The 27,019-nt window shown below is 42.7% G+C and overlaps 1 protein-coding gene and 1 long non-coding RNA gene across 9 annotated transcripts in view; one reads left to right on the top strand and one right to left on the bottom strand.

The window, feature by feature from the left end:
- Window positions 1–34: 34 nt before the first annotated feature.
- On the bottom strand, window positions 35–26,402 carry LOC115088000. 2 transcript variants are annotated; one of them, XR_003855687.1, is made up of 3 exons: window positions 26,207–26,402; window positions 24,668–24,872; window positions 35–1,000 (listed from the first exon to the last, which is right to left on the bottom strand). It is a non-coding gene; the product is annotated as an uncharacterized LOC115088000 (long non-coding RNA). The 2 variants fall into 2 exon arrangements; XR_003855688.1 differs by lacking the exon at window positions 26,207–26,402 and adding an exon at window positions 25,677–25,803.
- The window catches only part of KIDINS220 (kinase D interacting substrate 220), a 376,999-nt gene continuing 375,781 nt past the window's right edge, over window positions 25,802–27,019 (top strand). For 6 of the 7 annotated variants that reach the window (XM_029595825.1, XM_029595823.1, XM_029595820.1 and 3 more), the window contains exon 1: window positions 25,802–25,907. The gene's annotated coding sequence lies outside the window, so the exon portion shown is untranslated. The remainder of the gene's footprint in view (window positions 25,908–27,019) is intronic. The other variant, XM_029595821.1, reaches the window with a different exon arrangement.

The raw sequence follows: 27,019 nt of genomic DNA, 5'->3' as shown, positions 1-27,019 counted from the left end.
TCCCCTTCCCCCCAACCATTTACACTCCGTGAACAGTTTACCAAAGCCTTCTGCAAAAGGCTTTCAACCTCCCATCTTTCACACCTCTCACACTAGCATTCACCCCACTTACTCTGCACTCAGACCCCATTCAACCGATGCATTTGGGCGCCACCCCCAAAAGCCTGCCCATCGTACCCTCACGACATATAAATGAAATAGTAACAAATTAAATTAGACAGACATAAACATAAAACTTGCAATCGCAAACAAAACGGTAGGCTTACTACGAATTAAGAGCATACGAGCAAGCAGGGGTCATGAAATAAATGCATAACACCGAAAGGTTCTAGTAGGGGCAAAAGCCCTGCAATTGACAAAGCTGGAACAAAATTCCCAGAGTCTTGCATAGGCACACTCAGCAAAGTCATGAAAAGGCCCTCCGTCGTATCCTCAACATATTGCAAAAGCGTTGAACTGAGTCTTGTAAAACAAAAGGTCCGCCATCAGGACACCCCTGCTTGAAACAAAATGTTAGCCGAAAAAATATTGTCAGTGGCCTCCAAAGATGTCCTTCCAGCTGTATAACGGAGTGGAAATTCCAAAACCAAAGATGATGTCGACTATTGTTTAGGCTCATCCATTTTTAGGGCTCAGTACAAGATCCTCCTGGAAAAAGCCCCCCAAAAATGTTGCTGCGATTTATCCATCCAAACATGAAGGATCTTTGAGGTCCAGGAACCACTTAGCCGCATCTGCCATCTCACACTTTTTAGATTGTCCATCCCAAGAGAAGCGTAGAACAGCAGGGAAAGACAGAGAATCGCACCTTCTTTTTGATAAGATACTCACAAAATGGCGCCATTTTGCATCTTTTCGCCGCCACCCTGGCCAAGTAATCATTGAAAATCAGAATCCATTTGCCATCATGCTGTAGATCCTTGTTTTCATGATAAGGGATATTTAAAGAGAATTAGAAATTGAAGTGGCGTATACAGTCGAATAGTGAAACAACTAAAGTCTGTAAGAAGCAGAAACAGTGCTGAGTGTTAAGCCAGTGACATCAAAAGTTGCTTTAGAAATATAACTGATTTTACAAAAATGTATTAAGAAAAGTTCACTAAAAAACATTTAATAAAATTTTCCATTGACAGTGGGAAGGAGGTAGATTCATGATTACAATTTAAAAATTGCTGTTGCAAGGCCGTGGAGGCATGCAACAGATTGTGTATGAAACCTACCTCGTCCCACATTAAAATTTATTAGATAGTGGGTGGGGTATTGTGGAGTAATATATTACATGTAGTATCCTGGCATCTTCAAAAGTGAACTTTGCTGTTCAGAAAACATAACAAATGTGTTTGAATAATGTGTTCCTTTCACATCTCATGACCACTGTTTTCTCTTTCTGAACTTTTTGTGCGCACCCAAAATAAATCTGCAGTATGGAAGAACTGGTGACTGTGGGATTTCAAGCCCCACCTGGTATCTGTGAAAAAATGAGACTGTCTCTGGATCTCTTCTATCTATTTAGCACTTTTTGCAAAACCTTTGAGCTCAGCAGATGTTTTCCAGATGGGCTACATAATTCATTGGTAACAACCATAAATTTTCCACAATACTCTAGAGTGTTGAAACCCCATGTAAGATTAGTAAATCCTTTCGCTGCTGTTTTATTTCTGTTTCCCAAGTTAGAAATCTGTAATCGTTTGATTGCACTTTTCTAATTTTGTCATTCATATTCCAAGAAGATCATATGACTAAATTGTACTAAATACTTGTAAGACCATCTGGACATGCTAGTGTTGTTAGAATCAGTTATGGGTTAGAAAGAGGTTCACAGAAAAATGTTCTGTAAAATACTCTTATTATTAACCAAAAGAAAATGCAATCATAGCTTGCTTACTTCGGCAGTTTCTGTCTCAAAAAGCAAGTGTATTCAGATATGCATAGGCCGATACAGTATGGATGCGCTAAAAAAAAGTGGGTCTGTTTCAGAGCCCACTCTCAGAACGCATGCACAGCCTGCTGTCCTGGGTGCGCAATACACAATGCCAATGAGGGGTTGCACTAAAAGGAAGTGCTAGAGATGATTCTATGCCCCTAGCACCTCCTAGGCCCAGGAGAGATGGCTGTCAGCGGATTTGGAAAATGGACACAATTTTAGGAGCGACTGTTTTCCTAACCTGACCCGCCGGTACATTTTTTTTAATTTTTTAATTTTTTACATTTTTTTAAATCTTTTTTTTTTTTTTTTACCTTTTGGTTCCTTTGACTTAATATTGCTACGATATTAAGTTGGAGGATTACAGAAAAGCAGTATTTTTCTGCTTTTCTGTACACTTTTTCAGCGTAAAATATGCGGATCGGCTGCACATTTATTTTTTCGATATCCCAGGCGAATGACTAATAGCTTCATCAATATGCATTTGCATGTGATGGGCGCTATTAGTTTGGGGAGGGGAGGGATAGACACGTGTTTTTGATGCGCTAAACCCCTTACTGTATAAGGGGTACTGGACGCATGTCAAAAATGCACATCCAATAGTGAGTTAAGCAGTGCGTTCAGCTGAGCACACTTTACGGTATCAGCCTGAAAGTCTGCCTATTGTCTGGTGTTTCCTGTTCCCATCCTAGGCCTTTGTGTTCCTCCCTGGGCCTGGGTATTTCCTCCCCTTCCCAAGAGGAAGTGACTTCCAACTCTGGCTGGGTTTTAAGGTGGATCCATCTAGATGCCTGGTCCTGGCCTTTTAAGGTGTTCCGGTTATTTAAAGTGCATAACCTCCTTATAGGCTGGCAATAGGCTAGAGCACAGAGCTGTGAACACAGGGATCGCTGTTCAGTACACCTCACCATAAAATCAATACATGACAATGAACCTTGGCCTCGGCAAACCTGGGATCTCAGTTTTCCAGAGGACATGAGCTGTTTTAATTCTGTGTAACAGCAGTATTACTGAGCTTTTTTTGTTTTATATTTTTATAGGCATATTTCAGAACCAAGCTAACATGCCTCTATTTATCATCTTGTCTGCAACAGGAAAAGCTAACAGTAGGTTTAGTTGAATAAGTAAAGGTTTCAGCAGGAAAAAAAAAAGAGCTAATGATGCTCTTGTATAGGTCACTACTGAAACTATACCTTAAGTTCTGTGTACTATAAGCATTGGAATGGTGGTGGTGAGGGGAGGGGGGGGGGCTGCAGAGGCCATGGCCCCTCAAAACTTTCCACCGGCAATGGAAGGAGTAATCCCCCCCCCCCTCCCCCGGTGTTGCTACGATCCATTCACTCTCCCTGCCTGATCCTAACAAATCAGAAGATTGCAGCCTTGCAGGACTTCTGGTCGCTTCCTCCTCCTCGGCTGCCGGTACCCTGAATGATGTCATCCGGCACCGACAGCTGAGGATGAGGAAGCAATCGTGTGGCGAGGCCTTACTCCTTCGCAAACAGGTCCAGTTGTGCCGCTGCAAAGTCTGTTCTGAGGCAGCCAAAGAAGAAGCCCAGGCTGCCACAGAACCCATCCTGCAGCACCAGAAGCAGCAGCCTAGGCAGCCATGGAGCCCATCCAGTGGCAACAGAAAAAGCAGCCCATCCAGTGGCGGCTAAAAATGAGGCTCTGGCCTGTCTGCGTGCATGTGTGTCTGTGTCTGAGAATGCCTGCCTGCCTGCTGCCTACGGAGTTGCATATGTGAGAGGGTGCCTGCCTATATGTGACTGCATGCGTGTGTGTGTGTGTGAGTGACTGCCTGTGTATGTGTGAGAATGCCTTCCTTTTCTACTACAAGTGTGTTTGCGAGTGCCTGCCTGCTTATGTGTATATCTGCCTGCTTGTGTGTGAGTGCCTACATGCGTGTATATGGGTGAGTGCCTGCCTGTGTGTATGTGAGAGAGCATATTGGGGGCACGTTATAGAGAATGAATGTGTGAGTGTGAGAGAGAGACAGGATAAAGTTTTAGTGACCACCCACCCCCCAATCCATAACATTCTCAGAATGATTGGTCATCAAAAGATCCCAGGTATGGAAAGTGGGAGATTTTTAAATCTTTACTAGTTGTAATTTTGGGGTGTTATTTAAAAAAAGAACTATATAATCCCAACCAATGTACTGGTATATGCTATAAAGCACCCTATCACCGACAAAACTTTTGTTAGACCCTCTAGTCTCGAGTAGGCATTAATAAATCCGACTCGATTATGATAAGGGGTCTCATTACTTTAATTGTAAATCACATATATATTTTGCTTTTGTTTTCAAATTTTCAAATCTTCCTTAAAAACAGTCTCAGCACCAAAATTGATGAGACAAATCTCCCAGCCAGTAGAACAAATGGCTAATATTTTGCAATTGAGAATACTTAACAACGATGAAAAGGTCCCGAGAGTCCCGACATAGCTATGTTTCGGACCGAAGTCCTGCTTCAGGGGAACGGCTGTAGTTGTCGAGTCCAATTCAACGAAGAATGTCTATCCACTGCATGAAAAATTCCATCAAAGAAAGCGGCTGATTCAGTGCAAATCCTTTTCTGCAAACGGGCTATATTTAAACCCGCATTGTTTAGCAAATGGTGACAACCCGGAACCTTTTATACTCCTCTTCCGGACACCCAGCGGCAGTCAGTGGTTCACCCTTAGCTCCACTCCTCATCGCGGAACAGATAGCAAGTCCTCCATCACGTCCTCTTGAGGCTATACAGGCTACGGTGCATATATAAACAGCAAACAGACAAGTTCTCCATCAGGTCCCCTTTTCAATTCATCCAATCAAAATACTTCAATAGTCCCTTACGGTCACTAGAATGTATCACATGTAATTAATCTCAAAAAACAGGAAACAAAAATAGGAACACTTCACGCTCATCAGATCAAAGAATACCAGTTGATCCTCTCATTTAACCCATGAGGATCAAGGGTGTTAAGAGAGAAAATCCAAAAATGCTCCCAGCGATTCAACACTGATTGTATATCGCCCCCTCTTGAATTCTGATATACCTGCTCCAAAATGGACCAGCGTAAATCTGTAAACTGATGGTGTTCTTTAATACAATGTTGCACAAGAGGAGCCGTGATTTTCAAAGTCCTGATGCAGCTCCTATGTTCGATGAGTCTAGTGCGGATCTTTCTCTTAGTACGACCAACATATACCAAATTGCATGGGCATTGTATTACATAGACTACACCCATAGAATCGCACGTAGTAAGCTTTTCCTGGCGTATCACAACCCCTGCCATTGTTCCCCCGTCAAGGCTAAAGCGCACATATCACAAGTACCACAGGTCTGATGCCCACCGGAGGACATTTCCCTCTCAGTGGACAAGAAATTAGAATGTACAATTCGATCTCGAATATTTTGGCCTCTAAAATTGGCAAACCTGGGGCCTGATTGAAATACTTGATGTAAAGATAAAACCTTCCAATGGGTACTTATGATATTGACAACTTCATTCACATGCCAGGAAATTTTTTTTTTTTTTTAATTTATTCTTTATTCAGTTTTACAAATTTAATTCAAGCATTACTTGAGTTTGAAATATATATACTTCACTCATTAAAATTCAGACATAGTTAATCGATTCCTAAATTACAATAATCAAAGAATATATATCTATTTAACAATAAAGTAATACACATTGTAACCTATTTATTTTGAAAAACAGTGAAGTATAAATCTTTTAGCCCACAAAATTGGATCCAAGATTTCACAACCTTAAGGAAATATATTTAAACAAAAAAATCAACTATAGGGGAGTCACATTTTATTTTATAGACCTTTTAAATTGCCTTTAGAAGTATACATCAACTCACAGGGGAGGAGGACACCAAGGGGTCCCTTCTACTAGAAATAAAGGATGTTAGTTGCGAGGGGAGAAAAAACAGAAACGAATTCCCTTGAAATTTAACCAAGCACTTGCATGGAAACTTAAGCATTAACATCCCTCCCAATTCTAACACTTGTGATTTTAACAAAAGAAATTGTTGACGACGCTTCTGCGTCGTTCTCGCGAGGTCAGGGAATATCTGAACTTTAATGCCCAAAAAATTTTCATGACGATGAGAAAAGTACTTTTTGAACACCCATTCTCTGTCTGATTGTAATAAGAAGACCACTATAAGTGTAGATGGAATCACTGTGTTTTCTTCCGACTGCTCCAGCAGCTCTGAAATATTCATAGTTGGTGTTGTTTCCCTTGGGGCTAATATCTGGAAATTGTCCAAATTACTTTCAATAATTCTTTTTGAGGGTATATAAAAAGCCTTAGATATTATTGGCAAAGTCTCCTCAGTGATCTTTAAATTTTCTAACATATATTTCCTCCAAAGATCTTTAGCATTCATATATGGTAATTTAGGAAAATTAATACATCTCAAATGTCTAGCACGTATCTGGTTATCCAAATTTTCCACTTTTTGTTGTAGAATCTGATTTTCTTTAATTAAGTTGCTTTGAAGATTATTTAAACTGTCCGTTTTTACTTCCATTGATTGCACCTTTTTCATATTTTCCCCAAGGTCTTTTTCAACAGTTAGCATTCTGGTTTCTAAATTTTCAACTGCTTTAACTGTTGAAAGAATCTGTCTCTGAATGTTATTATTAGTGTCTTTTATCGCTTCCCATATCGTTTGTAGCGTAAAATTTTGTGGTCTTACCAGCTGACATACTTGGGCCGCATTTTCAGCACTTTCCCCTTCGTTCAATGATGATATTCCTCCTCTTAATTCTCGTGATGGTCGCTCTGGCGTCTCTCCACTCCCTGCTTGCTGCGGCTCAGCTTCTGGCATTCCTCCCGTCCCAGGACCCGGATGTATTAACGTAGAAAGGCTGACCTCCGTCAGCGTGGGCTCCAGAGAGGATTCCCCTGAGGCACCTATACCCTGTACCTCTGGTTCCTCTCGACGCAGACCAGCGTGTCTTTCAGCGGGGTTCCCGGGTGGGCGTCTATCCTCCGGCGAAGATGGATAAAATTGCTCTGGGATGCCCTCGGACACTTCTTCCCTCCGAGACTCAGCCAGCGAGCTCATGCCGGGGGTTTCAGCTCCCCGACGAATGTGAGCGTCCATAGGTCCTAGGACCGCATGAGTCGAGGGGGGCTCTAGAGCTAGCCGCTCCCTCGCTCTCTTCTTGCGGCCCGAATGCGGCATCAAACAACGGTAAGGAAATTTTGGAGAGAGACGCTCACACACGTCTTACCTTTCCACCATCTTGGATCCGAGTCCGCCAGGAAAATTTTAATGTACACGTAAGATCCTGGTTATACGGGCGTTGCTGATACTGTAACAATAAATTCCTATTTGCAAAAAGGGCCCGCTTGTATGCCTTCCTGATCACGCCATACGGATATCCCTTCTGGGCAAATCTCCTAGAGAGAGAAAGAGCTTGAAACTTGAAATCCTCCAAGGACGAACAGATTCTTCGCAACCGCAGGAATTGAGAAATGGGAAGACCATTTTTTAGCCTTTGGGGATGGTAACTTGAATAACGCAAATAATGATTGCGATCAGTTTCTTTTCTATATAGTGTAATTTTGACTGAACACCCATCTTTGATAATCAAGATATCTAAAAATGCAACGGAATATTGGTCATAATGAGCTGTAAACTGTAGATGTGAATCTTGTGAATTCAACCATTGTAAAAACCGCTGTAATGCATCACAAGATGCTGTCCAAATGAAAAACACATCATCAATGTAGCGCCGCCATAAAAGTATATCATTAAACCAATCTGAAGCAAACAAATATCTGTCCTCAAAATGGGCGACATACAAATTCGCAATGTCCGGGGCAACAGTAGCCCCCATCGCCACTCCTTGCACTTGTAAATAAAAGGTGCCATCAAAACTAAAGTAATTCTTGAATAATACCAGCCTCAAAAATTCCAATAGAAAACCAGTAGGTACTCTATGTGGTCGCGGGCGGCCCTGCAAGATGTTCTGTACCAAAACAAATGCTTCATGTTGAGGGATGTTGGTGTATAAGGAGGTGATGTCTAAGGTTACCAACCAACATCCCTCAGGCAATGGTGGAAGCTCCTGAAGTAGCCGAAGCATGTGGGACGTATCCTGTAAAAAAGATGTGGATCCTAGTACAGCTGGCTTAAGAAAGAAATCCATGAAATTGGACAGTGGCTCTAAAATAGAACCATGTCCAGCCACAATCGGGCAACCCAGTGGGTCCTCAATGTTCTTAAGAATTTTAGGTAGAGTATATAAAACAGGATGTATAGGATGTTAAACCTTCAAAGCCCGGGCTTCCCTAGCAGTCAAAAACTCTCTTCCAATACCTTTTTCCACTAATACTTCAATAGTATCTCGGAGGGATTCAGTCGGGTCTTCTGTCAATACTTGATAATAGTTGGAGTCGCCCAATTGGCGATGTATTTCCACCACATATGCATCAGTGTCTTGAATCACAATAGCCCCGCCTTTATCGGCAGGTTTTATTACCACATTGTGATTATCAGAAAGCTGTCTTAAGACACGTTCTTGGGCATGACTGCAATCATATGAGGAAAAAACTTTGTTAATCCCTTGGCGATCTTCTAACACAGCCAAATCTTTAAGTACCAATTGAATAAATGTCGCAATGATGGGATCAACAGGCCCTGGTGGCAGCCACGTAGATTTAGGAGTGATAATCGAACCATACCCAGAAGTCATATTAGCATCACAAAAAAATAATCTCAATTGTAGTCGTCTAAAGAACCGATGTAAATCTACATGTGTCTGAAACGAGTCATATTTGGTTGACGGGACAAATGATAGCCCCTTCTCTAGTGCTCTAACCATGTCTTGTGACAACGAAACCTGGGAAATATTAATAACGGCAGTGGAATCCAAATCTAGAACCTCTGTTGATTGCGCTGTTGCGCTCTGGTCACCGGGCCTTTCCAATCTGGTGGTCTTGTGCGGGAAGTTTCCCAGTCTGGAGGGCGTGTACGAGCCCTGCCTCTGTAAGGGCAAGATCGATGTACCTCTCGGGATGGACCAAAAACAAAATATATATGTGATTTACAATTAAAGTAATGAGACCCCTTACCATAATCGAGTCGGATTTATTAATGCCTACTCGAGACTAGAGGGTCTAACAAAAGTTTTGTCGGTGATAGGGTGCTTTATAGCATATACCAGTACATTGGTTGGGATTATATAGTTGTTTACAGAGTTGTGTACTGGAATACACGGTTGGTGTAAGTGGGTGTTTGTGTGATTGATATTTTAAAAAAGAAGACATTAAATATGTTATTGTTTTGGGGAAAATAGTAAAACAGTTAAGAGTTTTTATTGGTTCTGTTACCAGACAGACACCAGAATTATTTTCTGTGGTGACGTGTAGGAGAAAATATCCTACTTTCCCCCATTGTTAGAGGGCTGTGGGAATGTTCTAACAGTGGCCAATCCAGGCCATAAGAACCTGGCAAGTACCCAAAAACTAAGTCTATTCCATGCTACTGTTGCTAGTAATAGCAATGGCTATTTTCTAAGTCAACTTAATAAATAGCAGGTAATGGACTTCTCTTCCAAGAACTTATCCAATCCTTTTTTAAACACAGCTATACTAACTGCACTAACCACATCCTCTGGCAACAAATTCCAGAGTTTAATTGTGTGTTGAGTGAAAAAGAACTTTCTCTGATTAGTTTTAAATGTGCCACCTGCTAACTTCATGGAGTGCCCCTAGTCTTTCTGTTGCATCCATCGGTTTCAGACGGCTTCGACCTCTGTGCCTCACCTTTTTTCCTTCTCTCTCCTCAAGCCTTGGGAAGATGCTGCTGCCGCATCTTCATGCCGCTCTCTCCAGTGTCCCCGGATTGGCAACGGCGACGGTGTTCACCATGATTTTCCTGAGGGCCTCCTAGGGTCGCGCGCACGCCACACATATTTTTATCCTCGTCATGGTGGGAACCTCGGGGGCGTCCCCTCCGAGTGATGTCATCACATCCTGGTATTTAGCCTGCCCTTCGTTTGCTAACAAACTGAGGGGGTCATTTATCAAAATGCACTAAGGCATTTCCGCATGCGTTAAGGGCTTAAGGCATGTGAAAAGCCCCGTTAACGTATGCAATAAGCCCTTACCGAATGTGATTGCACCATATCATATGGTGCGATGCAAATATGAAAAAGAGGAGGAGTTAGGGGCAGGAGTGGGCTGGGTTTACCAGCTTGCGAAGTCCTATCGCACAGACTTAATGCCGATTTTAGCTACACCTTTTTCAGTAGGGTTAAGCCGTGCGATAGCTTGCGTTACAGGGCGGTAAGGTGTTAGCTCATTTCGTGATGTCTCCTGAAAGGCCTGTTTTGTAGGTTTGAAGCTCCAGGAGAGAGAGAGAGAGAGACAGATACTAGCCATAATGCCCTCTCCCTAGATAGGTATTTGTATCCCTATGGGAGGCCCACCTAGTAACTCGAGGTGAGGTTTACGTATTAATGTAGAGGATTAGAGGCCACTTTGACATTCAACGTGAGACGTACGAACAGAACAGTGCTGTCTTGTGAAGATTTGATGATCTACGGAGAGAGAAAACTCACCCAAAAATGAGATTGGTGCAATGTTCTCTCCCCCTATCTTGATGGACTCTCTACCTGGGCAACATCTATCATAGGGACATGCTAGAGAGATAAAGTTCCTGGATGGAATAAATGGCAGTTTTATGAAGCAATTGGTTCAGGAACCGACAAGAGAGGGAGCAATTTTAGATCTAATTCTCAATGGAGCACAGGATTTGGTGAGAGAGGTAATGGTGGTAGGGCCGCTTGGCAATTGTGATCATAATATGATCAAATTTGAATTCATGACTGGAAGGGGGACAGTAAGCTAATCCACGGCTCTAGTGCTAAACTTTCAAAAGGGAAACTTTGATAAAATGAGAAAAATTGTTAGAAAAAAACTGAAAGGAGCAGCTACAAAGGTAAAAAGTGTGCAAGAGGCGTGGTCATTGTTAAAAAAAAATACCATCCTAGAAGCACAATCCAGATGTATTCCACACATTAAAAAGGTGGAAAGAAGGAAAAATGATTACCGGCATGGTTTAAAGGGAAGGTGAAAGAAGCTATTTTAGACAAAAGATCTTCATTCAAAAATTGGAAGAAGGATCCAACAGAAAAAAATAGGATAATGCATAAGCATTGGCAAGTTAAATGTAAGACATTGATAAGACAGGCTAAGAGAGAATTTGAAAAGAAGTTGGCCGTAGAGACAAAAGCTCACAGTAAAAACTTTTAAAAATATATCCGAGGAGCCGGAGGAGCGAAGGAGACATTTCCTTTTTCATTTTACCTATTCTGCTGCTGCTCAATGAAGGGGTGAGGTGGAAGCCCGGCCCCCTCCCCCGACTCACTCACAGCTGATCACCATCCGAGGACTTCCTGGTGTGCTGATGTCATCCAGGGGCAACTGGCTGAGGTATAAAAGCCAGCCCCCTGTGTTACAGCTTTGAGCTGGAGGAGCGAAGGAGACATTTCCTTTTTCATTTTACCTATTCTGCTGCTGCTCGATGAAGGGGTGAGGTGGAAGCCCGGCCCCCTCCCCCGACTCACTCACAGCTGATTATCATCTGAGGACTTCCTGGTGTGCTGATGTCATCCAGGGGTGACTGGCTGAGGTATAAAAGCCAGCCCCCTGTGTTACAGCTTTGAGCCGGAGGAGCAAAGGAGACATTTCCTTTTTCATTTTACCTATTCTGCTGCTGCTCAATGAAGGGGTGAGGTGGAAGCCCGGCCCCCTCCCCCGACTCACTCACAGCTGATCACCATCCGAGGACTTCCTGGTGTGCTGATGTCATCCAGGGGCAACTGGCTGAGGTATAAAAGCCAGCCCCCTGTGTTACAGCTTTGAGCTGGAGGAGCGAAGGAGACATTTCCTTTTTCATTTTACCTATTCTGCTGCTGCTCGATGAAGGGGTGAGGTGGAAGGCCCGGCCCCCTCCCCCGACTCACTCACAGCTGATTACCATCCAAGGACTTCCTGGGTTGCTGAAGTCATCCAGGGGCGACTGGCTGAGGTATAAAAGCCAGCCCCCTGCGGCGCATCGACGCTGCCGGAGTGGCTTTGTTGAAGTTTTAATGGATTTATTTCCTTAATTCAGTTGTGCTTGGAGTTTGGGATTCAAGAACTGTGAGTAATATATATTTCCTCTTTTAAATTCTTGTCGCTCCAAAGCCTCCAATCTCTCCCCTAGGAGTATGCAATTTTAAGGTGTGTGAAGGAAGATATTGGATCAGTTGGGAAATATTGGAACTACCTATACACTATGCCTCATACTAAGAGGAAGGCAAAGATTAGGGAGACAATTACATCGTCTCCCACATCTGAGCCTTCACAACCACTGATCCCAACTTTCTTCTCACCAGCACTTAATAAAGATCCGGTGAATCAGGCCATTGAGGGGTCTGGCATAGAGCGGATGCCGAACCCTCTGGCCGAGGCATCTTTGAGTCCCGGAGCCCCAGATACTCCTCCTCCACCTCAAATACTTTCTACTGATTTTTTGGTTATTGATTCTTCTAAAGATGAGATGGGAGAAGGAAACCAGGCTAAAGAGGATCTTAGTACCCTGAAAGGTGACGCATTGATAGTGTCAAAACCAGAAGAGATTACTATGGACTCTATCTGGACAGCTATAAAATCGCTTGAATCTGCAATTGTAAATTTGACTAAAATAACTGAGTCATCTAACCAACGTTCTAACAAAATTGAGGCTGGAATATCAAAACTGGATAAAGAACAACATGTAACTGATGGAAGACTAAATAAGTTGGAATTGTGTTATCAGAGATTTAAAAAAACAGAGATTCTTTACGATAAAGGACTCGAGGCTATTGAAAATACTCTGAAGAATTTAAATTTAAGGGTCTTGAATTTTCCAAGACATGACTTAATACAACCTATAGATATGTTTAAAGAATATCTCAGTATTATTTTACAGATGCCATTCAAATCTCTTCCCCCAATATCAAAAATTTATTATGTTACATCAAAAGAGAATGATTTGACTGTAGATGGTAAATCATCAGAACCACAATTAAACTTGTCAGAAATTATAGAAGATTCCACAGAAACTATAATTAATACCAGGTCGACACTACATGTCTCATTTGTTTTTGCAGCTGATAGGGACGCTGTATTTCGCATATACATGAGGAAAAGATCAGAGAAATTCCACGGGGCACCTATTTGGATATACCCCGATTTCTCAAGACAAACACAGTTAAGGAGGAAGCAACTCCTTGCTTGTAAAACTGATGTAGAGAATTTAGGGGGGAAAATGATTATAAAATTCCCTTGTAGATGCGAGATATTTCGCCTAAATCAGAGATATACTTTTTATGAAGTGTCACAATTAAGAGTGTATTTGGATTCACTAACCCACAAGTCTTTAGTTCTGGAAAAAGAGGCAGAGTAAATTAGAAGGTGCAACCTTAATTTTCAGTTGTTTTAATGTTTTCACTTATTACCTTTAACTGCTTATGTTCCTTATCATACTCCTAGAGGATTTTCCTTAGATTAATACATGCAGAATTAATGTTGCTTAAAGTTTTTCAACTTACTAATTTCTGAATGTCTGTAATGAATTATTGCCTATTGTAATTTAAAATGCATAAATAAAAAAAAAATATATTTGAAGCAGAAATCTTGTGAGGGACTCAGTTGGACCATTAGATGATCGAGGGGTTAAAGGGGCACTTAGATAAGATAAGGCCATGATGGAAAAATTAAATGATTTCTTTGCTTTGGTGTTTACTGAAGAGGATGTTGGGGAGGTACCCGTACTGGAGAAGGATTTCATGGGTAATGATTCAGATGGACTGAACCCCAAATCATGGTAAACCTAGAAGATGTGGTAGGCCTGATTGACAAACTGAAGAGTAATAAATCTCCTGGACCAGATGGTATACACACCAGATTTCTGAAGGAACTAAAAAATGAAATTTCAGACCTATTAGTAAAAAATGTGTAACCTATCATTAAAATCATCCATTGTACCTGAAGACTGGAGGAAAGCTAATGTAACCCCAATATTTAAAAAGGGCTCCAGGGGCAATCCAGGAAACTACAGACCGGTTAGCCTGACTTCAGTGCCAGGAAAAATAGTGGAAAGTGTTCTAAACATCAAAATCACAGAACATATAGAAAGACATGGTTTAATGGAACAAAGTCAGAATGGCTTTACTCAAGGCAAGTCTTGCCTCACAAATCTGCTTCACTTTTTTTAAGGAGTTAATAAACATGTGGATAAAGGAGAACCGGTAGATGTGTAGTGTACTTGGATTTTCAGAAGGCGTTTGACAAAATTCCTCATGAGAGGCTTCTAGGAAAAGTAACAACTCATGGGATAGGTGGCAATGTCCTTTCGTGGATTATAAACTAGCTAAAAGACAGGAAACAGAGAGTAGGATTAAATGGACAATTTTCTCAGTAGAAGGATTGTGGGCAGTGGAGTGCCTCAGGGATCTGTATTGGGACCCATACTTTTCAATATATTTATAAATGATCTGGAAAGAAATACGACGACTGAGGTAATCAAATTTGCAAATGATACAAAATTGTTCAGAGAGTTAAATCACAATCAGATTGTGTTAAATTGCAGGAAGACCTTGTGAGACTGGAAAATTGAGCATCCAAATGGCAGATGAAATTTAATGTGGATAAGTGCAAAGTGATGCATATAGGGAAAAATAACCCATGCTATAGTTACACAATGTTAGGTTCCATATTAGGTGCTACCACCCAAGAAAGAGATCTAGGCGATATAGTGGATAACACATTGAAATCATCAGTTCAGTGTGCTGCGGCAATCAAAAAAGCAAACAGAATGTTGGGAATTATTAGAAAGGAAATGGTGAATAAAACGGAAAATGTCATAATGCCTTTATATCGCTCCATTGTGAGACTGCACCTTGAATGCTGTGTACAATTCTGGTCACCGCATCTCAAAAAAGATATAATTGCGATGGAGAAGGTACAGAGAAGGGCGACCAAAATGATAAGGGGAATGGAACAGCTCCCCAATGAGGAAAGACTAAAGAGGTTAGGACTTTTCAGCTTGGAGAAGAGACGGCTGAGGGGGGGTATGATAGAGGTGTTTAAAATCACGAGAGGTCTAGAACAGGTAGATGTGAATCAGTTATTTACTCTTTCGGATAATAGACTAGGGGGCACTCCATGAAGTTAGCGTGTGGCATATTTAAAACTAATCGGAGAAAGTTCTTTTTCACTCAACGCACAATTAAACTTTGGAATTTGTTGCCAGAGGATGTGGTTAGGGCAGTTAGTATAGCTGTGTTTAAAAAAGGATTGGATAGGTTCTTGGAGGAGAAGTCCATTACCTGCTATTAATTATGTTGACTTAGAAAATAGCCACTGCTTTACTAGCAACAGTAACATGGAATAGACTTAGTTTTTGGGTACTTGCCAGGTTCTTATGGCCTGGATTGGCCACTGTTGGAAACAGGATGCTGGGCTTGATGGACCCTTGGTCTGACCTAGTATGGCATGTTCTTATGTTCTTACCTTAACACCTTTCCAAGGTGAGTAACTGAACTGAACTTGTCAACCTTTTTACTTAGGTATACCCTGCTCCTAGCTTATTTCTAGCTTCTGGCTATTTTTGTTTTTGGTTTTAACATACAAACACTCTAACTTCTGCTTATTAGCTGCCTTACACACTATTAAAAATAAACACCCTAACTACTGCTTATTAGCTGCCTTGCTGACTGACTATTTAAAAATACAGTCTAACTTCTGTTTATTTGCTGCCTTATGGACTATTAAAAGCACAAACACACTAAATAATATTCCCAAATAGTTAACTTCGACCCAATACTTTTAAAAAAGAAAATTTGCCAAGCAAATACTTACCGATTCCTTTCAGCCACCAGCAAGGTGATCCTCTCCTCTCAGTGCAGCAAGCATTTCATTGGTCTGGGAATTAATAATTCTACGAGGGGTGGCCAGTCCCTGCATGCACTGCCTCCATTGTATGCATGAGATTTGCATACAATGGAGGCAGTGCATGCAAATCAATCTCATGCATATTCATTGTGGATATCTCGAAAACCTAGCCTGTTTGTGGCTCTCAAGAACCAGAGTTGGCCACCCCTGAATTATACTCCATGATTTATGCAAAGAATATATGCAAGATAGAATGACATTAATATTTACAAACTTGCAGTGGAAACATGGGCAGACCTTGCGGCAAAGTTGGGGACGGAGTTGTGGTGGAGCTTGGCTTGCCTCCCCAATCAAAAAGGCATTCTGCTGCCCATGCTGTGTACAGTTTTGGAGGCTGTGGCTTTTATAAGGACACTGAGAGGACAGAAGTGACTTCTGGTTATGGTTGCTGGCTAATCGGTGATAAGGGTTTGAGCTCCGGCAGCAGTCCCCACAGAGTCCACCTTATTCTCCTCTGTATTGCTAAAGAACGCAGCTACCTTAGCCAGTATTTGAGTCTACTAAGAGTGGTGCAAAAAATCTGGTTCTGGTCTTCGGGATGATGGATATGAGCTCAGAGATGTCCTGGCAGGTCTGCAGAAAGACCTGTTCAATAGATCCCTGGAAATAGGAGTGGTGCAACAGAATGGACTCTCCTGAAGGAGTAGAGAGAATTAAAAGTGGTTTAACAAAGCTTGAAGAGTTTTTGAAGATTTGACAGCTAGGATTCAGTGCCAAGAAGTGCAAAGCCATGCATCTGGGGTGAGGTAATCCAAAAGAGCTGTATGTGATACAGGGTGAAAGACTGATGTGCACGGACCAAGAGAGGGATCTTGGGGTGATAGTGTCTGGCAATCTGAAAGCGGCAAAGCAATGTGACAAGGCGATAGCTAAAGCCAGAAGAATGCTGGGCTACATAGAAATAGAAATAACCAGTAAGAAAAAGATGATAATGCCCTTGTACAGGTTCTTTTGAGGCCTCACCTGGAGTACTTTGTTCAGTTCTGGAGCCTGTATTTCAAAAATGATAGAGACTGGATGGAGGTGGTCCAGAGAAGGGTGATCAAAATGGTGTGGGGTAAGTATCAGAATATTTATGAGGAGAGGGTGAAAGATATAAATATGGACACCCTGGAGGAGAGGAGAGGAGGTACAGGGGAGATATGATACAGATCTTCAGATACTGTTATTGATCTGAAGCTACGAGTTGCTGGAGTAGCAATCTGTTGTAGATCTGATGCCTGATGGGCGGAACAATCAGATAGGAGTAAGAATCTGTTAGGAATCTGATGTTAGTTAGACTGCGGAGATAGCAGTCTGTTATGAATCTGTGTTGCGGGCTCTTGAAGAAGGGAGGCGTTAGCAATCTTGTTAGAAGATCTCTGTGTAGAGGTGGGAGTAACAATCTGTAATTCTGATATAGTAGTGGGTGGATCCCTGGGCCGGTGGCAGATGACCACGCCCCCGGGAGGATATCCCGAGAGGGACCACAGGCTAGGCTTGAGTATGGAGACAGACACACATTTATTAAACAGGTTTTTGAAACCACCAGAGGTGGCAGTAGTGAGCTGATATGCCCGGCAGGGCTGTAGTCCCTCAGGTACTGGAACAGTGATCCAGGATGGCTGAGCTGTTGAGAAACTGTAGAAAGTGAGCAGGCAGAATTCATGAACAGAACTAGATGACAAAACTCACGTAAGGTCTCAAGGAAGCTCAGGAGCTGGAAAGGTTTAGGCCCTCAAGGAGCGAGTACCTGGTTCCAGGGAAAGCTCTGAGAGAGCGATGGTAACTCACAATTATTTGTAGCAGTGATAGCTTCCAGGCAGTAGAGAATCTTCAGAGTGTCCAGGAACATGGGCCCTCGAGGAGCGAGTACCGGTTCCTATCTGTAATCTGAAAGTAAAGAAAAAGAGCGAGGCCCCCGAGGAGCGGGTACCTCTGGTAAGTCCGAGGAGGCAGAGTAGCTTGGATAGCCAAAGCGAGTCCTTAGCGAATCCTTGCTAACTCAGTTAGTTAGCGATAATAGAGACCTTTAAATATTGGAAGCAAATGACGTCATCTCAGGGGGACACCCCTGAGGTTCGCGCTCTTGCTGGTACTTCAATCAGAGCGCGCGCCCTAAGTCTTCAGGCAACATGGCGGATCTGCAACGTCGAGCCGGTCCAGGGATGCGGAGGGAGACGGCTTGGAGACGCTGTGGCAGCCAGCCGTCCATCAGACCTGGAGGGAATCGCCACAGAGGTAAAGAGGGCGGAGTGAGGGCGTCGAGCAGCGACGGTCGCAACAGATACCTGAAATATTTTAATGATGCATGAACTTCAAACCTTTTCTGTTGGAAAGAAATCAGTAGAACCTAGGGGTCACAAAATGAAACTCCAGAGGGGACGACTCAGAACTAACATCAGAAAATATTTCTTCATGGAGAGGGTGGTGGATGCTTAGAATGCCCTTCCGGAGAAGGTGGTGAAGAAGAAAACCGTGAAAGATTTCAAAGTGGCATGGGATAAACACTGTGGATCCCTAAAGGCTAGAGAATGGAAATGAAGAAAAGGGTGCATGGGTGTAACTTGCTGGTGCGGTGGTTACTACCCTAAACCAAAAAGCCTTGATGCTTTTGATGCAACTGCAACATTGCTCTCCGCTTCGATGGCAGGGGGAAAGGGGAGTTGGATTCAGACAACAACCAAGGGCCTAGAATTTTACAGTCTGGGGTACTGATACACGGTCATAAGTGAAAAAGCACAGGACTGCTTCTGAGGCAAATCCATTAGCAAAATACATCAGCACTGTCTGAATTTTCAAGAAGGCTCATCACCCATTAAAAATGTAGCTAGCAGTAAACTTTTTAATGGGTTATCATAAAGCTTGGGAATAATTGCTCGGAATGGCAGTTGCTACCCTTAAGAGAAACATGGGGGTAACCTGCATGTGGTGGCAGTTACTACCATAAGAAGCTTGCTGGGCAGACTGGATGGACCATTTGGTCTTTTTCTGCCGTCATTTATTTATTTATTTTATTTATTTATTTATAAACTTTTCTATACCAATATTCGTGGCAACATCATATCGGTTTACATTGTAACAGCAAGGAGGAAAATGCATTGAACAGGGGAGGGGGATACAAAGGATAAATATGAACAATAAACTTAGAAAGGGAAGAAAGTGAACCAAGCAATAACATCAACAACTAAGAGATAACAGAGGCAATAAAGATTCAACAACAATAATTGTAGTTGTAATTAAAATTGCAACCACCATCATGGTAGAAATAATTGTGACTAAGATAATAATCTGTTCATTAGTATTTATACATAAAATTTCTCAAGCTGCACGTGAAAAATTAAAAGCGAAGGACATGAGCATGGTGGCAGGAGATGCTATGGCTATAAATATGCCCCTTATTACAGAAGATGTAATTCGGCAAATTTTGAAAAGTGTGTCGCGATGAAAGATTTATTAAGCTGCAAGCCTCAATGGAGAAAATCAAAGAAAGAATCAACAATCGTGCTAAGTGGCTAGAAATGGCTGAGCAGCAAATATCAGCACAGAGAGAGACCAATGTAATAAGACCTATGCTGATTTTTCTGCGTGGAATTTTTGGGCACGCGAGACAAAAATCAGCAGAAGCATGGGATGTAATAACAGCTATGTATGCTAATTAGATACACGCATAAAATTCGCACACACCAAACATATGTGCCATAATGCATACAGTAACATGCGCTAATGGTCCTATATAGTAACATGCACAGACATCCGCACAAAAACCCATGCGGACACCCATCAGTGAGTGAATGCTTGCGATTGATTCTTGGGGCGAAAGCCTTTCTTTTAAAAAAAAAAAAAAAAAGAAAAAATTAGTGGTCGAGAAGTTGATGTGAAGGTGGGTAGAGCAATACCTAACCCTTTCATGATTGGACTCCAACTACCGATGAGAGTGTGAAATGCAGATAGGCGACTGTCTCATTGAGAAGCTGCCTTCTCTCTACCTGTTCCATCTGCTACTTGGCTGACTTGCAAAAGTATCACACTGGTGCTTTCACTTACCTCCTGCCCTGACCCAGGCACTAAAAAACTGCTCTAACCCGATCTCCCTGCTAGCGCGGCTTCCTGCATTGCCCATGAATAGATAATCGCCTCCTTTGTATGCCATTAGCATGCACTTGCGCAGAAAAACCATGGGTCTGTAAGCATGCTTGTATGTGCTTTTTTTCTTGCGCACTAAACCCCTATTACATACCTGTATATGGCTCTGCGCGGGAAAACGCGTGCATAACCTGCGGCAGCTTCAGTGCACCTTGTTACATCAGCCCTGAAAACTGGCCGCTGCAAGTGGATCAGCAGCCACGTGATCTCCAAGGCCAGAATTCATAGTTACTTGACTGGCTCAAAGACTATGGAAACCATAATAGCAGGAATAATATACAAATTGCAAGCCTCCCAGAGTCAGTGAAAGATACTGATTTAACTGACTTTATTGAGAAGTGACTGCCGAGGGAGCTGGGGCTGAACACGCTGGAAGGCAAGCCATGCTGTGAGCGCAGCTATCGTGTGATGGTGGGCAGAGAGATCCAGGGAGGAAGCCTCGGCCAGTAGAGTCTCACATATTTAATTGGACACACAAAAAAAAAAAGGCTAATTGCAAGGCAGGCTCGCTGGAATACCACGACACTAAAATACTTCTGTTCAGTGATTATATGGCGCGTGTGCTGGTGCTATGAAAGAAGATGGCGCCAATATGCACAGCGCTGCTTAACAAGGTGGTGAAATTTGCTCTGATTTCTCCTGCCAAACTTAGAGTGCGAAAAATGGAAATATGGCATATTATTCCTCTAAAGTGGAAGCAAATACAATCCTGCCCATGCTAGGTTGAAACGATGGGAAATTAGCTGCTTGTTTCTGGCTTGTATGCAAATATTTTGAAGGGTGCAGTGATTATTTCTTTATTGTTCAGACATATTGACAGCAAAGGAAAAATATGTCTGGATTGATGTGAGTTTAATAAGAGGTCAATGACATGTGGGCCTTGAGTCCTTTTCTTGCGAGAAGGAAGCAGGACCGCATTATCTGCAAGCAAATGTATGCTGCCTTCAATGAGTTATGGCGTGACTTTCGTGTGGCAGGAAGAAGCCAGAGGATAGTTGTGGAAAGTGTAAATACTGTCTAGCCTACTCCTTGTCTTTATATCCTCCTGAGACTGATCATGGCTCCAGTGGAAGAACAGTGTTTCTGTTCAGTTTTGGGGGTTGAAATCTTCATTCAGCTGGTTTCACAATTAACGCTCGTCTTTGAGATATCAGTAAAACTACTCCAGGTCGGATTCAGGGGCGGATTGGCCTATCGAGGGATCGGGCTTCCCCCGGTGGGCTGGTCTAGCTGGTCACGTGGTCTCGACCGTGTGGCTCTTCATCAGCCCAGCCTCAGCGCCTTCCAGCCAGCCCCCGCCAGAGACAAGCCAGCGGGGGCCGAAGAAATTAAAACCGAGGCCGGCGGGGGCCGAAGAAGTGAACACCGGTGCTGCTAACCGCCGCCGGAGACCAGCTGTTCAGATGGGGGCCTTAGAGCGGAAGGGTGCTTGTGTGTGTATGTGAGAAAGGAACGGTGCTTGTGTGTGTGTGTGTGTCTATGTGTGTGTATGTGTAAATGTGAGAAAGGAATGATGCTTCTGTGTGTGTGTTATGTATGTGAGAGAGGAATCTGCCAGTTTAAAAAAAAAATGAAATGTGATAATACATATACCTTAACTTTTGTGCTGGTAGCGCAACTTTTGAAAAGTTGGATGAAAGATGAAATTACTAAATTTTAAGCATCCCTCTTCTGGAAAATAAAATTTAGAAAAGTGGGTAGAGACAAATACTAAAGCAAAAAAAAAAAAATTAAACTATTTAAAATGTTCATCTCAGCAAAATCACAAATTTAAGATACTGATGCCAGGTGGGGTTTGGGGTTTGTTTTTTTTAAAGCATAATTTAAGCATGAAGACTAGAATAGTTCCAATCTGAAATGGTTTTGCTATTTTTTTTAAGCCTTTAGAAAATGTATATTTTTAAATGACTAAGACTGGAATCTTCCCATTTAAAAGGGAAGTTGACTAAGGATGTCTTTCGGTTCCATATCTCCCACATGAATAATCATATGATTGATAGTTTGAAGAAAGACACTTGCTTTATTACCTGAAAGCGTAAAACCAGAGAAGCTGTACAGTGTGGGTGGCTGTCCCTTGGGAGGACAGAACCTGAATGAAGGGTGTCATTTCGCCTTCTGATAGGAATGTGGTTTTCTTATTTAATGGTTGGGATCATCACTTTCACTTTTAGTAAAAGTGAAAAATGCTGCAAGTCTGAAAGCAAGGTGCTTCTGTGAGAGTGTAATGTGTATGTGAGACAGGGAGAGTGCTTCTGTGTGCCAATGTGTGTGTGCAAGAGAGATGGAGCATGTTTTTGGCTGGCTTGTGGCTGTGAGAGAGGGCATGTGTGTGATTGAGCCTGTTTGTAAGTGAGATAGAACATGTGTGTGATTGAAATCCTGTGTGTAAGAGGGAGCGAGAGCATTGTGTGATTGAGAGAGACTAGCCAGAGAGGTGATGTGTGTATGTGTGAGACTGATCAGGGAGATGACTGGTATGTGTGTGTGTGTGTGAGAGAGAGAGACACTGGTTGGGGAGATGATTGGTGTGTGAGAGACAGAAACTGGTCTTGAGGGTATGACTGGTGTGTGTGTGTGTGTGTGTGTGTGTGTGAGAGAGAGAAGAGATTGGTTGTGGTCCCTAAGGATGAGGACCGTGAGGACAGCTTCAGCAGCTACTGCTGCTTCTGGTGTGGCCTGCAAGGGAAAGGAGTAGGAGAACTGCTGGCGAGAGTAAGTAAAGGTGGCTTTTTAAGTTCATTTTTCTTGATTGACTACCATTTTAATTATTGGGTAGTATATGATGTGTCTGCTGTTTGAAATATTTTATTGGTGTTTGGTAAAGGTTTCAAAATTTGCTTGAGTCTTTAATTATTGGATATTCTATTCATCAGCTGTTTTGAAATTATTTTATTTGTATGATTTTATAATTATGATTCATGATTTATATATCTTGATTTTATTGATTGTTTCATGAGGAATGGTGACATTTTTGTTTTTCCGTTGTTGCACTGTATAGAGTCTGGCATGATACGTTTTACAATTTAGTTTTTGTCTTCATATTTCTATTTATACTTTATGTGGCTTTTTTTCTGTATTTGGTGAGAGTTTGTGTTCTGCATGCAAAAACTGAGTTGAAGCATTCTTTTAGCATGTGGTTTCTCTGTAGGGATCTGTAGTAGCTTGGCCTGTTCTGTTTTCCTGATAGGAGGTGTATTGATATTTTAGATTCTGGTGTAATATTTGTGGTATTCTTTTTCATAGGTGGGGTTATTACTCTTTGAGTTTTGGCAAATAGTACTGTGTTGATACGGGAGGACCATGCCGAAATATAGGGGTTTGTACATATATATGTAAATTATATATGTAAATTATATTGTATATGTAATTGGGTACCCATGGGCCAGTATGGAGAAAAATCCCCCGGGCCACTATTTTCCCTCAATCCGCCCCTGGTCAGATTGGATAAACAAGCATTAGTTTTCTCAAGATACTTACTATTGCTTCTGTAGTTTATAGTATAATATGGTTTGGCTATACATTACTCTTACTTCGATTTATGGCATGCTGTAATCATTTTTCTTTTCAACAGGAGATGATTCTGTCAGGAATAAGTCTGGGTACACATCAATGATGGTAGTGGAGGTGACTGGGATTTGCACTCCCATGGGGAGCGCAGGAGGGGGTTACTGTTGTGTGTATGTATGTGTATAAATTTTGCGATGCAAGTGTCCACTGAGAAATTGTTGCAAAATTGATTTTTGGATAGCTACAATAATAAGCAGGTTTGTCTGGTCATAGTTACTGTATATTTTGATTCATTGCCCTGATTGCTTAGGCTGGGTGGTATTCATGGGAACTATCTCCTTCTACTGTTGTGCGATATTAGGTCACATGGCATTTTTGTTCTGTTCTTTCACTGGTAAAGACACAGGTTGATGTCATTACACGCAGAGGTCCATATTCAGACACAGTCCGGATAGCAAAGTTAGCCGGATAAACTTATCTGGCTGACTGGAGGTATATTCAGTAGTGCAGCTACACTATTGAATATAGCCGGATATCCCAATGTTAGTCGGCTGACTTTAGGATAGTTCTTTGGCCTGACGAGACTTACAGGCCTATACAGTAAAGCGCGGCCGCGGTTACCCTGTTTCTAACCCGCTTTGTACCCACAATTTGGCCGCGTAAGTCTAACCCGCGATTCACTATCCGTTTTTACCAATCCTTACCGCTTCGTTAAATCGACGCGTATCCCTTTCCGCCCGCGGCATGTATATATGTAAACGATCAGATTAGCTATTCCCTCCAATACAGTAACGTGCGGCCCGATTATCGCCTTTTTAACAAACTGTTTTGCCGCGTCTTTAACCCGCTAATTTACCGCCTACCCTGACCCTGGCATTAGAGGAATGTGACAGCAATAAGCAGGCTCCGGTCAAATAAGTGGGTGGGTTGGAGCAAGCGAGTAACATGGTGTGGCCTGGTTCTCCTACACTCGGGCCTGGTTCTCCTACGCTCGGGCATCGGGGATTGCCAGTCCTCTCTCTCCCCCCCCCCCCTCCCGAAGCAAGGCGCAGGGTGAAAATCTACTCGACATGTTATTAAAGCAAATAGAAATTGTAACAAAAGTAAACTTACTGCATGCTTCCAGCAGCCCCAGTCCTCTCTCCCCTCCTCCCGAGGCATGCACCGCAGCTCCCCTGCCTCCCGGGGGCAGCCGTTGGTGAAAGCGGCTTCCAGCAGCCCCGCCGGCGAAGGTGCATGAACGCACGTCCAATTTGGGCGCTCAAGTCTAATTTCGGGATACCTGCTGTTATCTTCTTTTACTCTTTCAGGCCTGTAACTGTATTAAAATAGTGAATTTTTAAAAAATATTTTGTTTGTCATGAGGTTTTCTTAATAGTCAGCAAAACGGGGAGATAACCAGACTAACATATTTATTGTTTTTAAAAGTTAATAAATGTTACTAATTCCTTCCAGGTAAGGAACACTGTCCTTCTGGTTCTCATGAATATAACTCAGCTACTCGCAGCGTGAGTACTTCTTTTTTCCTAATGCTATTGTAGTCTGACTAGACAGCGCATCATTCAAATGGAAGACCTGATGTACTTCTGCTTCCCTCCGTTACAAGAAAAGTGTTTACTACTCCTACAATAGAGCTAGTACAGATGTCTCCTGTAAATGTAGTGGGGATAGCTTAACACCCCCACCCCCACCACCACTTTCTGATTCTTGAGGACCCGAGTGGGCTTCATCTAGTATATATCATTTTCGAATAAATAATTTTTAGGATTTTATTGAAAAAACCATTGTAGGTGGAGCATGACAAACTGCAGGACAGGCAGGGCGCGTGAAGCGATGAGGGAAATAATGCATAGCAAAGGGGAAAGACTAGAGGAAGGAAGGAAAGGAGTGACTAAAGAAGCCTCATTTAGGAGGAAAGACAGTTTCTAAAGAGAAAAAAAAGGAAAAACATGTAAGAAAAGAATTGCAAATTCCATCTATGAGCGCTTTTTTTTTTTTTTTCCTTTCAGTTTGTGGTAAATCCATAAATGTTTGGGGAAAATACTTGTCCCTTTTCTGGATGCTACATCCACTAGCGCCTGCGACCGTGCAAGAGGCAGGCGCCGGGGGCGGGGCACCACACCTTTTATGGAAAAAAAAGCTTGACAGCAGGAAATGGTGCGCAGTAGCTCGCGCACCCGTACGTCGTCCCCGCTATCCGAACCTCGGCCCGGCGCGCTAGGGCACAGTCACGTGACGCGCGGCTGACCTGTCAGCGGCACGAAAAGAAGATGGCGGCCGGGCGCTGACGGCCCCGCTGCGGACGGTCGGTTCGGTGGGGAGCGGACGGAGGCCCCGGGCGCTTTTTCCTACGGTGGGTAGAGGCTTGAGTGTACGGTGGGGAGACTTCGCGGGGTACCCAATGTCGTCGTTCTCAACCTCTCCGGCGGCCGCTGTTAGCTGTCCGACGGGTCCCGGGTTTACTCTGGGCTAAGGGTGGGTGCGGGGTCGCGGTCCTGAGCCGAGTGGGAATTGGGCTCTGTTTCCTGAAATAAAGACGGTGTCCGAGGGATCCTCCTCCCCCCCATCCCCTGTCTCTTGTTTTCGCTTTTCGGAATAGGCGGTGCCAGCGGGTGCCGGTCTTTCAGTGCGGAGGGGGGGGATGCTCTTTACCTTGGTGATTCTCGCTAAATTCTCTCAGGTTTGTTCTTTTCCTATCCAGCCTGAATAACAAAAGGGCTCTGACGGGTGGCAGCTGGGTGTATTGCTTCCTAGGGGCGGGGGGCAGCTGTGTAGTAGCAGTAGAGAGGAAGAGAATATTTCACCGCAGAGCGATCTTTTCCCCGATGCCATCGTTTGCGTGCCGGCTTTGTTGTTTTCCCCACATGGTTCAGCGATCGCCCCTGCTGTCCAAGGTCCTTCAGGTTCGCAGTTTGCTTTTGTCAGAAATCTTAATGGCAATCTCTTGCGTCGGATGGAGGTTTCGGACATGGCTCTTCCTTAAAGGTGTTGAAGATTCTGTTACTGTACTTGCGGAGGGTATACGAAGCAGAGAGCAGTTTCAAAGGAAGGCACCGACTTGGATTTTGAATGACATGTGTACTGTCAAAAGAAAAATAATTGAAACCTAAAGTATCTTTAAACCTTTTTGTATGTTTCCTTCTTATTATATTACTGCATCTTATCAAGGCAGACTCAGGAGAACAATCAGCCATGTTTTTGTCTTCATCTTGCTTATTGAACGAGGTTGAAATTTGCTGTAAACGTTTGTATTTAATTCTGGTTGAAGTAAAGAAGCTTTGCATTTGAGTGAACATCTGTTTCTGTGTCTAGCTGTGTATCTAGGGCTGGGTTGCTTCTTAATTTTTTTTTCGCAAATGATGGTGTTTTAAGGTGGCATTTTGGTTTTGTAACTGTCTACTACTCTTAGTTTAGTTTAGTACAGTATAGATGTATAGATAGTTTAGATTTGTACAGAATAAAAGC

This window comes from Rhinatrema bivittatum, chromosome 3 (assembly GCF_901001135.1).
Source record: "Rhinatrema bivittatum chromosome 3, aRhiBiv1.1, whole genome shotgun sequence".
NCBI classification, from domain to species: domain Eukaryota; kingdom Metazoa; phylum Chordata; class Amphibia; order Gymnophiona; family Rhinatrematidae; genus Rhinatrema; species Rhinatrema bivittatum.
This window is presented reverse-complemented; position numbering and strand designations above follow the sequence as displayed.